General features: G+C 41.2%; 1 protein-coding gene across 17 annotated transcripts in view; it reads left to right on the top strand.

Annotated features, from left to right (window-relative positions):
• AOPEP (aminopeptidase O (putative)) overlaps window positions 1-16,673 on the top strand; it is a 767,795-nt gene that overhangs the window by 379,382 nt on the left and 371,740 nt on the right. The gene's annotated exons all lie outside the window — the stretch shown is intronic.

The raw sequence follows: 16,673 nt of genomic DNA, 5'->3' as shown, positions 1-16,673 counted from the left end.
TGTCTCTATATCATGCTACTATCATATTAGGTGACAAAAGCTTGGTGACAGATTCCCTTTAAAGCAAATTGTGGTTAATTGTTCATTCTTTAAAACAGTATTGCCTCTTAGCAATGCTGCACAAAAGACACACTAACTGAATTTGTAAGGTGTATAATGAGAAACAGTGAATTTGATTTATCAATCTATCATGTTTTTTTTTTCTATTTTAAAGCATTGTAGTTATTTGATTATTTTTATAAATTCCCATACTGGTAACACACAGATCCTGTCTGCATTATTTGTATAGTAAGCACGGTAGCCTGTGTGTTTTATGTGAATATAATGAATGAGAGAAGACATAAAACTGTCTATAAACTAATATTGTCTGTAGAAAGCGATAGGGTGCAGGCCTTCTCCCAGACACCACTTTGTAACATTTGAAATATATTTTGAGAACATAACATTTTCCAGCATATACACGGGAATCCACAATGATGCCTATTGGCTAAAGTAAAGGTTCATAAGCATTCTACTAATTGCAGAATGACACCCTTTACAACTCTTGAAAGTGGGGGGACTTACAAGCAATGCTTTGTAATAAAAAAAAAAATCTCTTCCCGCAAAAGAAATAAAAAAAATATCTGTGTCAACTGCCACTTGTACATAACTACAGTTGTCTTCCTTCTGGAGGAAAATTATTGTGCATAATTGCCAATTGAACATTGCCGGTAAGACTACCTGCATCCACTGCATCTCATAGTAAGAAATAGTAATTATATCACAGCCAACTAGAATCCTGCTCTGTACTGATGAGGAGCAAAAACTCTGAAACCATGCTTTCTACTGGTGGATGTATCTAGTGTGCCTAGTTATGTCTGTAGCCTTTAGTACGGATTGGAGTGTACTTGCAAAACAACTTTCCAAGTAAGTCAAGTAATATTATGACAGGGCAAATTAAAGACACTTAAAGCCCCCATAAACGTTATACTAATATTGTCCGAATCCACTCATAGCGGGATCTATCGACAGTCTAATGTATAAGATGGTCTCCCAACTCTTCCTTAATATGATGATGTTGAATGAGAAAATGATTCAGCCTGTTGGATTTCCCCAACTTGATCCTTTTGTTCACCTCATAGATAAACCCCTCGCGTAGAGAACACTAAAGTTCTCAGTTGAGCATTATAGTGTATGGTGGAGTTGTGAGACATACAGTTGTGGCCAAAAGTATTGACACCCCTGTAATTCTGTCAGATAATACCCAGTTTCTTCCTGAAAATGATTGCGAACACAAATTCTTTGGTACTATTATCTTCATTTAATTTGTCTTAAATGAAAAAAACACAAAAAGAATTGTCCTAAAGCCAAATTCCATATAATGATATAATTCCACACCAAACATAAAAAAGAGGGTGGACAAAAGTATTGGCACTGTTCGAAAAATCATGTGATGCTTATCTAATTTGTGTAATTAACAGCACCTGTAACTTACCTGTGGCACCTAACAGGTGTTGGCAATAAATAAATCACACTTGCAGCCAGTTGACATGGATTAAAGTTGACTCCACCTCTGTCCTGTGTCCTTGTGTGTACCACATTGAGCATGGAGAAAAGAAAGAAGACCAAAGAACTGTCTGAGGACTTGAGAAACCAAATTGTAAGGAAGCATGAGCAATCTCAAGGCTACAAGTCCATCTCCAAAGACCTGAATGTTCCTGTGTCTACCGTGCGCAGTGTCATCAAGAAGTTTAAAGCCCATGGCACTGTGGCTAACCTCCCTAGATGTGGACGGAAAAGAAAAATTGACAAGAGATTTCAACGCAAGATTGTGCGGATGTTGGATAAAGAACCTCAACTAACATCCAAACAAGTTCAAGCTGCCCTGCGGTCCGAGGGTACAACAGTGTCAACCCGTACTATCCGTCGGCGTCTGAATGAAAAAGGACTGTATGGTAGGAGACCCAGGAAGACCCCACTTCTTACCCCGAGACATAAAAAAGCCAGGCTGGAGTTTGCCAAAACTTACCTGAAAAAGCCTAAAACGTTTTGGAAGAATGTTCTCTGGTCAGATGAGACAAAAGTAGAGCTTTTTGGGCAAAGGCATCAACATAGAGTTTACAGGAGAAAAAAAGAGGCATTCAAAGAAAAGAACACGGTCCCTACAGTCAAACATGGCGGAGGTTCCCTGATGTTTTGGGGTTGCTTTGCTGCCTCTGGCACTGGACTGCTTGACCGTGTGCATGGCATTATGAAGTCTGAAGTCTACCAACAAATTTTGCAGCATAATGTAGGGCCCAGTGTGAGAAAGCTGGGTCTCCCTCAGAGGTCATGGGTCTTCCAGCAGGACAATGACCCAAAACACACTTCAAAAAGCACTAGAAAATGGTTTGAGAGAAAGCACTGGAGACTTCTAAGGTGGCCAGCAATGAGTCCAGACCTGAATCCCATAGAACACCTGTGGAGAGATCTAAAAATGGCAGTTTGGAGAAGGCACCCTTCAAATATCAGAGACCTGGAGCAGTTTGCCAAAGAAGAATGGTCTAAAATTCCAGCAGAGCATTGTAAGAAACTCATTGATGGTTGGTTGCAGTTATTTTGGCTAAAGGTTGTGCAACCAAGTATTAGGCTGAGGGTGCCAATACTTTTGTCTGGCCCATTTTTGGAGTTTTGTGTGAAATGATCAATGTTTTACTTTTTGCTTCATTCTCTTTTGTGTTTTTTCATTTAAGACACATTAAATGAAGATAATAATACTAAAGATTTTGTGTTTGCAATCATTTTCAGGAAGAAACTGAGTATTGTCTGACAGAATTGCAGGGGTGTCAGTACTTTTGGCCACAACTGTAACTGATGGCCAAATGATCCAGGGACCTTAAAGTACCTAAAGATGTTGTTTGGCCAACAGCTATGTAATCTGTATGGAGGACTTTAAAATACTTAAAACTGTTCCTCTCAGCACCACAAGTTATACATTAGCTGGCTCACTTATGATATTTTATAGAAAATGCAAAAAATATAAGTATTTTAAGAATTGTAATAAGTTAGAATGCCCAAAGTGCTTGCTTTTACATCCAGACCTAAACCCATTTTTAAAGCTCTAACGCTGATAACGAGAAGACTTGGTGCAGGGATGGAGTAGAATATGTGATGATGTTGGATCTGTTTAGTTGTGACTCAACTGCACTATTTTTATGTTATGAGATGTTTGCCAGAAAACACAAGCCCTGTCATTTTGTAATGGAATTTCATTTGTCTGTGGGAACACTGAATAACAACTATGTTTTTAAAATAACATGTTTTGATGTTTCATGGTCTATATTTCCACTTGAAAGCTCTGATATCTGACTCAGTTATGGTTCCCTCACACACTGTAAATATGTTTGGATATAGGGCAGATCGATCCATCTTTTGTATTCATCTGAAATGTGAAATATTAACTTTTACATTTTTTATACGGTTTGATTTAAGATAGAACTGTTCCTGCAACTTTCTATACAGTATGTGCCACTAATTTAAAATTTTTTAACATATCTTATGATACAAAAAATTCCACCATGCACACATAATTTAAGAAAGAATAGAGGTACAGAGAGATCATAAAGTGCATGTATACTAATGCCCGAAACCTCACCAACAAAATAGAGGAATTAGAATTAATTTTGTTGAACATAATTATGACATGGTGGAGATATCTGAGACATGGTTGGACGAGAGCCATGACTGGGCGGTTAATTTACAGGGCAATAGTCTGTTCAGAAATGACCGAACAAATAAGCGAGGGGGAGGAGTGTGTTTATATGTAAAATGATCCTTAAAACCCATCCTGCGTGATAATATATGTGAATCTAATGAAAATGTAGAGTCCCTATGGGTGGAGATAAGGGGAGGGGGGAAAAAATAAATTACTGATAGGGGTTTGTTATAAGTCTCCAAAAATAATGGAAGCAACAGAGAATATCCTCATCAAGCAAATAGATGAAGCGGCGACCCAAGGAGAAGTTATTATGGGGGACTTCAACTACCCTCAAATACATTGGGGAACCGAAACCTGCAGTTCCAGCAAAGGTAATAGGTTTTTGACAACTATGAGAGACAATTACCTTTCACAACTGGTTCAGGATCCAACAAGAGGGGGGGCACTGCTAGACCTAATATTAACCAACAGTCCAGACCGCATATCAAATAATAAGGGTTGAGGGTCCCTTGGGTACTAGTGATCACAAAATAATAAGTTTTCATGTATCCTTTAATAAGATGTGTAGTAGAGGGGTTACAAGGACACTAAACTTGAGGAAAGCAAATTTCCAACGGATGAGAGATGATCTTGGTGCAATTAACTGGGACGATGTCCTGAGACATAAAAACACACTAAGAAACTGGGAGACGTTTATTAGCATCCTGAATAGGATCTGTGTACAATATATACCGTATGGGAATAAATAATAGGAGGAGACCACTATGGATAAATAGAGCTGTAAGGGGCGCAGTAAGGGACAAAAAGAAAGCATTTAGAGAATTAAAGCAAGTAGGTAGTGATGAGGCATTAAATAAATACAGAAGATTAAATAAATTCTGTAAAATGCAAATCAAGGCAGCAAAGATTGAGACAGAGAGACTCATTGCCAGAGAAAGTAAAAATAATCCCAAAATATTCTTTAACTACATAAATAGTAAGAAACTAAAAAATTATAGTGTTGGTCCCCTTAAAAATAGGCTGGGTGAAATGGTGGATGAGGAAAAAGCCAATATGCTAAATGACTTTTTTTCAACAGTATTTACACAAGAAAATCCCATGACGGATAACATGATCAGGGATAAAAATTCTCCATTAAATGTCACCTGCTTAACCCAGCAGGAAGTACGGCGTCGTCTAAAAATCACTAAAATTGACAAATCCCCAGGCCCGGACGGGATACACCCCCGAGTACTGCAGGAATTAAGCACAGTCATAGATAGTCCATTATTTTTAATCTTTAAAGATTCCATAATAACAGGGTCTGTACCACAGGACTGGCGTATAGCAAATGTGGTGCCAATATTCACAAAAGGGGACAAAAACTGAACTTGGAAATTATAGGCCAGTAAGCTTAACCTCTACTGTGAGTAAAATCCTGGAGGGTTTTCTAAGAGATACTATACTGGAGTATCTGAAGAAGAATAACCTCATGACCCAATATCAACATGGGTTTATGAGGGACCATTCCTGTCAGACTAATCTGATAAGCTTTTATGAAGAGGTAAGCTTGGGACTGGACCAAGGAAATGCAGTGGACAATGGAGTACATGGACTTTTGAAAAGCTTTTGATACGGTGCCACACAAAAAGTTGATACATAAAACGGGAGCAATGGGGATATGGGAAAATATGTGTAAGTGGGTTAAGAGCTGGCTCAGGGATAGGAAACAAAGGATGGTTATTAATGGAGAACACTCGGACTGGGTCACGGTTAGCAGTGGGGTACCACAGGGGTCAGTATTGGGCCCACTTTTTAACATATTTATTAATGACCTTGTAGGGGGCATAGAGGGTAGAATTTCAATATTTGCAGATGACACTAAACTCTGCAGGGTAATCAATACAGAGGAGGACAATTTTATATTACAGGAGGATTTATGTAAACTAGAAGCTTCGGCTGATAAGTGGCAAATGAGCTTCAATGGGGATAAATGTAAGGTCATGCACTTGGGTAGCGCAAATAAGATGTATAATTATGTGCTTAATTGTAAAACACTGGGCAAAACTGTCACTGAAAAAGACCTGGGTGTATGGGTGGACGACAAACTCACATTTAGTGGCCGGTGTCAAGCAGCTGCTGCAAAGGCAAGTAAAATAATGGGATGCATTAAAAGAGGCATAGATGCTCATGAGGAGAACATAATTTTACCCCTATATAAGTCACTAGTGTGACCACACTTAGAATACTGTGTACAGTTCTGGTCTCTGGTGTATAAGAAAGACATAGCTGAACTGGAGCGGGTGCAGAGAAGAGCGACCAAGGTTATTAGGGAACTGGGGGGTCTGCAATACCAAGATAGGTTATTACACTTGGGGTTATTTAGTTTGGAAAATCGAAGGATTAGGGGTGATCTTATTACAATGTATAAATATATGCGGGGATAGTGCAAAGACCTTTCTCATGATCTTTTTACTCTTAGACCTGTGACGGGGACAAGGGGGCATCCTCTACGTCTGGAGGAAAGAAGGTTTAAGCATAATCACAGATGCAGATTCTTTACTGTAAGAGCAGTGAGACTATGGACCTCTCTGCCATATGATGTTGTAATGAGTGATTACCTACTAAAATTTAAGAAGGGGCTGGATGCTTTTCTTGAAAATTATAATATTACAGGTTATATACACTAGTTTCCTTGGTATTGCGTTGATCCAGGGAGCTAGTCTGATTACGGTATGTGGAGTCGGGAAGGATTTTTTTTCCCCAATGTGAAGATTACTGTTTGCCACATGGGTTTTTTTTACCTTCCTCTGGATCAACATGTTAGGGCAGGCTGGGATAGAATATGGGTTGAGCTAGATGGACTTAAAGTCTTCCTCTAACTTTAATAACTTTTTTACTGTGCTACTAATACAAACAGTGATCTATTTCAAGTGTTTATTTTTGTTAATGTTGCTAATTATGGCTTACAGCCAATGAAAACCCAAAAGTCATTATCTCAGTAAATTAGAATACTTTATAACACCAGCTTGAAAAATGATTTTAAAATCTGAAATGTTGGCCTGCTGAAATCTATGTTCAATAAATGCACTCAATATTTGGTCAGGACTCCTTTTGCAACAATTACTGCCTCAATTACTGCATCAATGCAGTGTGGCATGGAGGCGATAAGTCTGTGGCACTGCTGAGGTGTTATGGAAGTCCAGCTCACTTTGATAGCAGCTTTCTGCTCGTCTGCATTGTTGGGTCTGATGTCTCTCATCTTCCTCTTGACAATACCTCATAGATTCTCTATGGGGTTAAGGACAGGTGAGTTTGCTGGCCAATCAAGCACAGTCATACTGTTGTTTTTAAACCAGGTAAAAGTACATTTGGCAGTGTGGACAAGTCCTGCTGGAGAATGAAATTTCCATCTCCAAAAAGCTTGTCGACAGAGGGAAGCTTGAAGTGCTCCAAAAATTACCTGCTTTGCTGACTTTGGTCACGATTAAACAAAGTGGACCTACACCAGCAGATGGCTTTGCTCCCCAAATCATCACTGATTGTGGAAACTTCACACTGGACCTCAAGCAGCTTGGATTGTGTTCCTCTCCACTCTTCCTCCAGACTATGGGACCTTAATTTTCAAATGAAATGCAAAATTTACTTTCCTCTGAAAACAACACCACTGAGCAACAGTCCAGTTCTTTTTCTCCTTGGCCCAGGTAAGACGCTTCTTGTGTTGTCTATTGGTCATGAGTGGCTTGATACAAGGAATGTGACACTTGTAGCCCATGTCCTGGATACATCTGTGTGTGGAGGCTCTAGAATCAATGACTCCAGCAGCAGTCCACTTCTTGTGAGTCTCCACCAAATTTTTGAATTGCCTTTTCTTAATCCATTCAAGGCTGCGGTTATCCGGGTTGCTTGTGCTCCTTTTTCTACCACACTTTTTCCTTTCACTCAGCCTTCCATTAATATGCTTGGATACAGCACTCTGTGTACATCCAGCTTCTTTAGCAATGATCTTTTGTGACTAAGGCTGGGTTCACACGTAGCGGAAATTACCGCGAGAATTCCGGAATTCCATTCCGTGGGAAAATCGCATTTTAAATTCCCTCGATTTTCCCGCGGAAAAACTAGCATTTTGCAAGCGTAATTAGCTTGCAGAATTGCTAGCGTTTTCCAAGCGATCTGGAGCATCGCTTGGAGAACTGATTGACAGGTTGGTCACACTCGTCAAACATAGTGTTTGACGAGTGTGACCAACTTTTTACTATTGAGGCCGCCGGTGCGGCATCAATAGTAAAAGATAGAATGTAAAAAAAAAAAATAAAAAAAAATATATTGTTGTTCACACCTTGCGGCGTCCCGCACAGCCTTCCCGCCTCTCAGTTCTCGCGGGATCGCGACGTCTCGCGAATGACCGCGAGACTTTGCGATCCCGCGAGAACTTACTTCATCGCTTGCAAAGGCTTACTGGGACCGGGAGCGTGGAGAGAGGCGGGAAGGCTGCGAGGGAGGTCGGAAGGTGAGAATAACAATATTTTTTATTTTAAATCCTATTTTTTACAGGGATATGGTTCCCAAAGCCCGGAGGACAGTCTCCTCTCCTCCGGACTGTGGGTACCATCCGCAAATGTTCTGCTTACTTTTCGCATGGTGTGCACAGCCAAGTAAAGTAAGCAGAAAAATGCATTCCTATGGGTGCGGGATCCCCGCGATTCTGCGAAATTAATGAGCATGCTGCATTTTTTACCGCGAAGCGATTCCGCCGCGGTAAAAACCGCAGCATTAGCACAGCATTGTGGAATCCCATAGGAATGCATGGGATGCTTATTTTTCGAGCCCCTGACGAAGCTACCCAGCGGTAGCGACACGCGTCGGGCAATCCACAAGCTCCCCCTGGTATGGTAATGGCTCTGCACCCAGCGCTTGTATACATTTTTTAGCGCCCATTTTGGAGGAGCGTCATTAGGCTCCGAATCATTGTAATCGGGGCCTTGATGTACCTTCTGGTTTTCTACCTTCTTAGGCCTCTTTCACACATCAGTTTTTCGCCGTCAGGCGCGATCCGGCTTTTTTTTGTAAAACCGGATCTGGCGAAATGCAATGCCGGATCCAGTTTTTCCCCATTGACTGGCATTAGCGCCGGATCGCGCCGGATGGCATTGCGTTTCATCCGTTTTTTGCCGGATCCGGCTACTTGTCTCATTCCGGCGTCTGGAAAAAACGGCTACTGTAACGTTTTTTGTCTCCGGCGAAAAGCCATAAACGCCGGATCCGACGCTTCCGGCTTTTTGCCACAATGAAAGTCTATGGACGCCGGATTGCGCCGGATCCAGAAAAAGACGGATCCAGCCACCGGATCCGTTTTTTTAAGTCTGCGCATGCTCAGATCCAATTGGCCAGCCCCCAGGAAACAGATATAACCTGCTAGACGGATCCAGCAGAAAAACGGATCCGTTTCTACAGTTCTCCAAAATTTATGCCGGATCCGTTTTTTCTAAAAATAGCCGGATCCTGCCTGACGGCAAAAAACTGATGTGTGAAAGTAGCCTTATTATTAGTGTTGAGCATTCCGATACCGCAAGTATCGGGTATCGGCCGATACTTGCTGTATCGGAATTCCGATACCGACTTCCGATATTTTTTCAATATCGGAATTCGGCATCGGAATCGGAAGTTCAAAGTTGATTGACAGCCTGACGTCATCATGATGCGCGGTGTGTGCGCATCATGATGCGCCGTCATTTCGGGCCTTCCGGGGGTCTCTGCCGGCCTGCCGGGGGGCTGTGTGGACTGCCCGGGGTCTGTACCGGCCTGCCGGGGGGCTGTGCCGGCCTGCCGGTGGTCTGTGCACCCTGTGGGGGTCTGTACCGGCCTGCCGGGGGGCTGTGCCGGCCTGCCGGTGGTCTGTGCACCCTGTGGGGGTCTGTACCGGCCTGCCGGGGGGCTGTGCCGGCCTGCCGGGGGGCTGTGCTGATGTCCGGGGGTCTGTGCAAGCATCGTCCGATGGGACTACAAGTCCCATCTGGCGATGCCTGCTACCATGACAGTGATTGACACATTAGCCAATGATGGGACAGTAGTAGTCCCATCATCCGGCTAATGTGTTAAATGTTAAAAAAAAAAAAAAAATGCTACATATACTACATGCATGCTACATACATACTACATGCTACATACATGCTACATACATACTACATATATACTACATGCATGCTACATACATACTACATGCTACATACATACTACATATATACTACATGCATGCTACATACATACTACATGCTACATACATACTACATGCTACATACATACTACATATATACTACATACATACTACATATATACTACATACATGCTACATACATACTGCATGCTACATACATACCACATACATACTACATACATACTACATACATACTACATGCTACATACATACTACATATATACTACATGCATGCTACATATATACTACATGCATGCTACATACATACTACATGCTACATACATACTACATATATACTACATGCATGCTACATACATACTACATGCTACATACATACTACATATATACTACATGCATGCTACATACATATTACATACATACTACATGCATGCTACATACATACTACATGCTACATACATACTACATATATACTACATGCATGATACATACATACTACATATATACTACATACATACTACATATATACTACATGCATGCTACATACATACTACATGCTACATACATACTACATATATACTACATGCATGCTACATACATACTACATGCTACATACATACTACATATATACTACATGCATGCTACATACATATTACATACATACTACATGCATGCTACATACATACTACATGCTACATACATACTACATATATACTACATGCATGCTACATACATACTACATACTACATGCATGCTACATACATACTACATGCTACATACATACCACATACATACTACATATATACTACATGCATGCTACATACATACTGCATGCTACATGCATGCTACATACATACTACATACATACTACATGCTACATACATACCACATATATACTACATACATACAATACATTCATACAATACATACATAGACATACAGTACATATAACATAGAGTAACATACTTACCAATACTTGTCACATTGTTCCCCGAAGCCATTGTCTTTTCCGGAATAAATATTAACATAACAAACCACAAAAATACTCACCCACGATCCGAAGCAGTCCACGAGTGTGTCCCACGACGATCTTGGGTAGAGAACTGCAGCATCAGCTGTTGCTGCCGTTCTCTACGGGCTGCAGGAATCCAATGACGGAAGGTAGGTATCCTTCCGCACTGTATTCCTCCGCCACTTAAAAAAAAAAAAGTCCCTAGTCTCACTTTATGCCATTGCTGCGTGGGAATTTCCCACACAGCAATGGCATAAAGTGAGACTAGGGACTTTTTTTTTTTTAAGTGGCGGAGGAATACAGTGCGGAAGGATACCTACCTTCCGTCATTGGATTCCTGCAGCCCGTAGAGAACGGCAGCAACAGCTGATGCTGCAGTTCTCTACCCAAGATCGTCGTGGGACACACTCGTGGACTGCTTCGGATCGTGGGTGAGTATTTTTGTGGTTTGTTATGTTAATATTTATTCCGGAAAAGACAATGGCTTCGGGGAACAATGTGACAAGTATTGGTAAGTATGTTACTCTATGTTATATGTACTGTATGTCTATGTATGTATTGTATGAATGTATTGTATGTAGTATGTATGTAGTATATATGTGGTATGTATGTAGTATGTATGTAGCATGCATGTAGCATGCAGTATGTATGTAGTATATATGTAGTATGTATGTGGTATGTATGTAGCATGTAGTATGTATGTAGCATGCATGTAGTATGTATGTAGTATGTATGTAGCATGCATGTAGTATATATGTAGTATGTATGTAGCATGTAGTATGTATGTAGCATGTAGTATGTATGTAGCATGCATGTAGTATATATGTAGTATGTATGTAGCATGTAGTATGTATGTAGCATGCATGTAGTATATATGTAGTATGTATGTAGCATGTAGTATGTATGTAGCATGTAGTATGTATGTAGCATGCATGTAGTATGTATGTAGCATGCATGTAGTATATATGTAGCATGTAGTATGTATGTAGCATGTATGTAGCATGCATGTAGTATGTATGTGGTATGTATATAGCATGTAGTATGTATGTAGCATGCATGTAGTATATATGTGTTATGTATGTAGCATGTAGCATGCATGTAGCATGCATGTAGTATGTATGTAGTATGTATGTAGTATGTATGTGGTATGTATGTAGCATGCATGTAGTATGTATGTAGTATATGTGGTTTGTATGTAGCATGTATGTAGCATGCAGTATGTATGTAGCATGCATGTAGTATATATGTAGTATGTATGTAGTATACACTCACTGGCCACTTTATTAGGTACACCTGTCCAACTGTGTGTTAAGACTTAATTTCTAATCAGCCAATCACATGGCGGCAACTCAGTGCATTTAGGCATGTAGACATGGTCAAGACAATCTCCTGCAGTTCAAACCGAGCATCAGTATGGGGAAGAAAGGTGATTTGAGTGCCTTTGAACGTGGCATGATTGTTGGTGCCAGAAGGGCTGCTCTGAGAATTTCAGAAACTGCTGATCTACTGGGATTTTCACGCACAACCATCTCTAGGGTTTACAGAGAATGGTCCGAAAAAGAAAAAAAATCCAGTGAGCGGCAGTTCTGTGGCCGGAAATGCCATGTTGATGCCAGAGGTCAGAGGAGAATGGGCAGACTGGTTCGAGCTGATAGAAAGGCAACAGTGACTCAAATTGCCACCCGTTACAACCAAGGTAGGCAGAAGAGCATCTCTGAACGCACAGTGCGTCGAACTTTGAGGCAGATGGGCTACAGCAGCAGAAGACCACACTGGGTACCACTCCTCTCAGCTAAGAACAGGAAACTGAGGCTACAATTTGCACAAGCTCATCGAAATTGGACAGTAGAAGATTGGAAAAACGTTGCCTGGTCTGATGAGTCTCGATTTCTGCTGCGACATTCGGATGGTAGGGTCAGAATTTGGCGTAAACAACATGAAAGCATGGATCCATCCTGCCTTGTATCAACGGTTCAGGCTGGTGGTGGTGGTGTCATGGTGTGGGGAATTTTTTCTGGGCACTCTTTGGGCCCCTTGGTACCAATTGAGCATCGTTGCAACGCCACAGCCTACCTGAGTATTGTTGCTGACCATGTCCATCCCTTTATGACCACAATGTACCCAACATCTGATGGCTACTTTCAGCAGGATAATGCGCCATGTCATAAAGCTCGAATCATCTCAGATTGGTTTCTTGAACATGACAATGAGTTTACTGTACTCAAATGGCCTCCTCAGTCACCAGATCTCAATCCAATAGAGCATCTTTGGGATGTGGTGGAACGGGAGATTCGCATCAGGGATGTGCAGCCGACAAATCTGCGCCAACTGTGTGATGCCATCATGTCAATATGGTCCAAAATCTCTGAGGAATGCTTCCAGCACCTTGTTGAATCTCTGCCACGAAGAATTGAGGCAGTTCTGAAGGCAAAAGGGGGTCCAACCCCTTACTAGCATGGTGTACCTAATAAAGTGGCCAGTGAGTGTATATGTAGTATGTATGTTGCATGTAGTATTTATGTAGTATGAATGTAGCATGTATGTAGTATGCATGTTGTATGTATGTAGCATGCATGTAGTATATATGTAGTATGTATGTAAATGTAGCATGTATGTAGTATGTAGTATGAATGTAGCATGTATGTAGTATGCATGTTGTATGTATGTAGCATGTATGTAGCATGTAATTTTTTTTTTTTTTTTTTACATTCAACACATTAGCCGGATGATGGGACTACTACTGTCCCATCATTGGCTAATGTGTCAATCACTGTCATGGTAGCAGGCATCGCCTGATGGGACTTGTAGTCCCATCGGACGATGCCTGCACAGACCCCCGAAGCCTGCACAGACCACCGAAAGGCCGGCACAGCCCCCCGGCAGGCCGGCACAGCCTCCCGGAGCATGCACAGACCACCGGCAGGCCGGCACAGCCCCCCGGCAGGCCGGCACAGCCCACCGGAGCCTGCACAGCCCCCCGGCAGGCCGGCACAGACCACCGGCAGGCCGGCACAGCCCCCCGGCAGGCCGGCACAGACCACCGGAGCCTGCACAGACCCCCTGGCAGGCCGGCACAGCCCCCCGAAAGGCCCGTACAGACCCCAGAGAGGCTGTACAAGGCAAAAACAGGGTTTTTCTTATTCCGATACCGGAAGTCCCATAGACTTGAATGGGACTTCCGGTATCGGAATCGGCGATACCGATACTTTTTTTAAAGATCGGCCGATCCATTCCGATCCGATACTTTGAAGTATCGGACGGTATCGCTCAACTCTACTTATTATATGATCATTCTAAATGGAATATTGATCCATCGGTGTACAGGTTTATGGGCTAGTATTCTGTAGTTCATGATTAGCTTTTTTGTTATCAATGACTTTATGCATGTATATGCACTATGATCTGTACCTTGACCTAAGTACACCATTATTTTGATCTGCCATTATTATTATCATGATATCTATGCATGAGGGGAGTCTGTTTTGTAGGGTTATATTATTAACCCTTCATGGTTCAATTTCACTGTCATACAGTGACTTTTAATTGTTTTTATGGTGTTTTGGTCTGTCTTGGCAATTAATAAAATTTGTATTAACTTTATTCAATGTGTGATCCCATTGTTATGGTCAGTAGCTTTTTCTTGTCTTTTCATTATTTTTCGCGTTTTCACGTCAAAATCGCGCAGTTAAAACCGCTGCGGAAACGCAAAAATAGCCACGTGTGAACTCAGCCTTAGGCCTCTTTCACACTTCAGTTTTTTGCATCAGTCAAAATCCGCCAAAAGGACGGATGGCGGATCCGTTTTAGTACTGATAACAACGGATGCCACCCGTCCGTTTTTTGATGGAACCGCAAAATGAAGAATTTTAAAGGAATCGCAGCCGAGAGAGAGAGAGAATTTTTTTTGTCCGGCACCCAGAAAGAATTTCGGGTTAAATTTGTGTCTGGAGGATCCGCCAGAGAAAAAATACATTGCAAGCTCCGTTTTGAAATCTTTGAGGATGGTGACGGACAGCAACTCTTGGCGGATCCGCAAATAAAACGGATGCAACGGACGCCAATCCGTCACAATCCGCCAGTAATGGAAGTCAATGGGGGAAAAAAAACGGATCCTCAAAAGAAAATTGAGGATCCGTTTTTTTCAAAACCTGGCGGATTGTGACTGATTGTAAAAAACTGAAGTGTGAAAGAGGCCTTACCCTCCTTGTGGAGTGTGTCAATGACTGCCTTCTGTACATCTGTCAAGTCAGCAGTCTTCCCCATTATTGTGGAGCCTACTTAAACATATTAAGGGACATTTTAAAAAATTTAGGAAGCCTTTGCCAGTGGTTTTTGTTAATTACTCTAATTTACTGAGATAATAACTTTTGGGTTTACACTGGCTGATAGCCATAATCATCAACATTAACAGAAATATACACTTGAAATAGATCACACTGTTTTTATTGAGTTTCACATTTTGTATTGAAGAACTGAGATAAATTAACTTTTTGATGATATTCTAATTTGTGAGAAGCACCTGTGTACGTGTATGTATGTGTGTATACATATATATATATATATATATATATATATATATTATATAGTGCACATGTCCAGCTGTTCAATGTTTCAGTACTATTTGCACTTGCTGTTCTCTAACAAGGAACTCAATGACAAATTCACAACAGATGTTTGATCCATGAATGTCAGGGTTCAATTACAATTGGTATTTAAACAGTCCTCCTTATCATGCAGTTCAAATTTTCACATCTTGAGACCAAGACACTTAAAATTTGATCAGCAGCACCTCGTCGTTTCAAGGTTTTAAGATGGATTTTCTGAGACGGAAGAGGCCACTGGACTTAGAGCGTCAGAGTGTCATCAGCAGGTTGCAACAGAGATGCAGAGAGACTGGTAGAGTCACGGAAAGGCATAAAAGTGGATATCCTTTGGCCATGTCCCACACTGATGACCGCTTCATTGTGAACAATGCACTTCAGAACAGGGTGATGTACGCCACACAACTCCAGGCACATTTAAAAGAGGTGATAGGCACCCAAGTATCACATCACACAATTCCAAATAATTTCCTTCTGCATGCTAATCAACCTTCATGGTTACCTGCTTGACCACACCATCAAGCACCAGGAATCATCGTCTTGCATGGGCCAGGGAGCATCTACGCTGGACAAGTGACCAGTGGGTCTCAGTGCTATTCATTGATGAAAGTTGATTCACTTTGGGCAGAAATGATGGACCCAATGATGCTGTTGACTGTGACTACACAGCATTTATTCTTAATTAGACAGCATATTTTTCAGTAGGTCAGGAGACATAGACTATTGATCATATGAAAAAAACAAAAAACTGAACTGGAGTAGAATTGAATGACATGCATGATGTAAAAGCATGTTCACACTGGCCATAAAAGCAAGCAAAACCAGAGGAAAAAACAATGTGTGTATATACCCTAATGAAAATAAATGAGTAAAAAAGCAAGTGCATTAAATAACATAGTGTACTTGGTAAACACTGTTTTGATCAAAAAAGTATAAAGCTATCCCACCACGGCAAGGCGTACTCATTTGATCAAAACAGTATTTACCAAGTACCCTATGTTATTTAATGTACTTGCTTTTTCACTTATTTATTTTCATTAGGGTATATACACACATTGTTTTTTCCTTTTGGTTTTGCTTGCTTTTATGGCCAGTGTGACATGCTTTTACATCATGCATGTCATTCAATTCTACTCCAGTTCAGTTGTTGTTTTTTCTTCAGCATTTTTGTATTCAGTACAAATAGAGTGTGGCCTCCTTTCTACTGAGCTGTGTAGTTCACTTATAGTCCCT

This window comes from Dendrobates tinctorius, unplaced genomic scaffold (genome assembly GCF_039654945.1).
Source record: "Dendrobates tinctorius isolate UK_male_01 unplaced genomic scaffold, ASM3965494v1 ptg000144l, whole genome shotgun sequence".
In the NCBI taxonomy this organism is placed as follows: domain Eukaryota; kingdom Metazoa; phylum Chordata; class Amphibia; order Anura; family Dendrobatidae; genus Dendrobates; species Dendrobates tinctorius.
The sequence above is the reverse complement of the archived record's forward strand: the minus strand, read 5'-3'. Positions and strand labels throughout refer to the sequence as shown.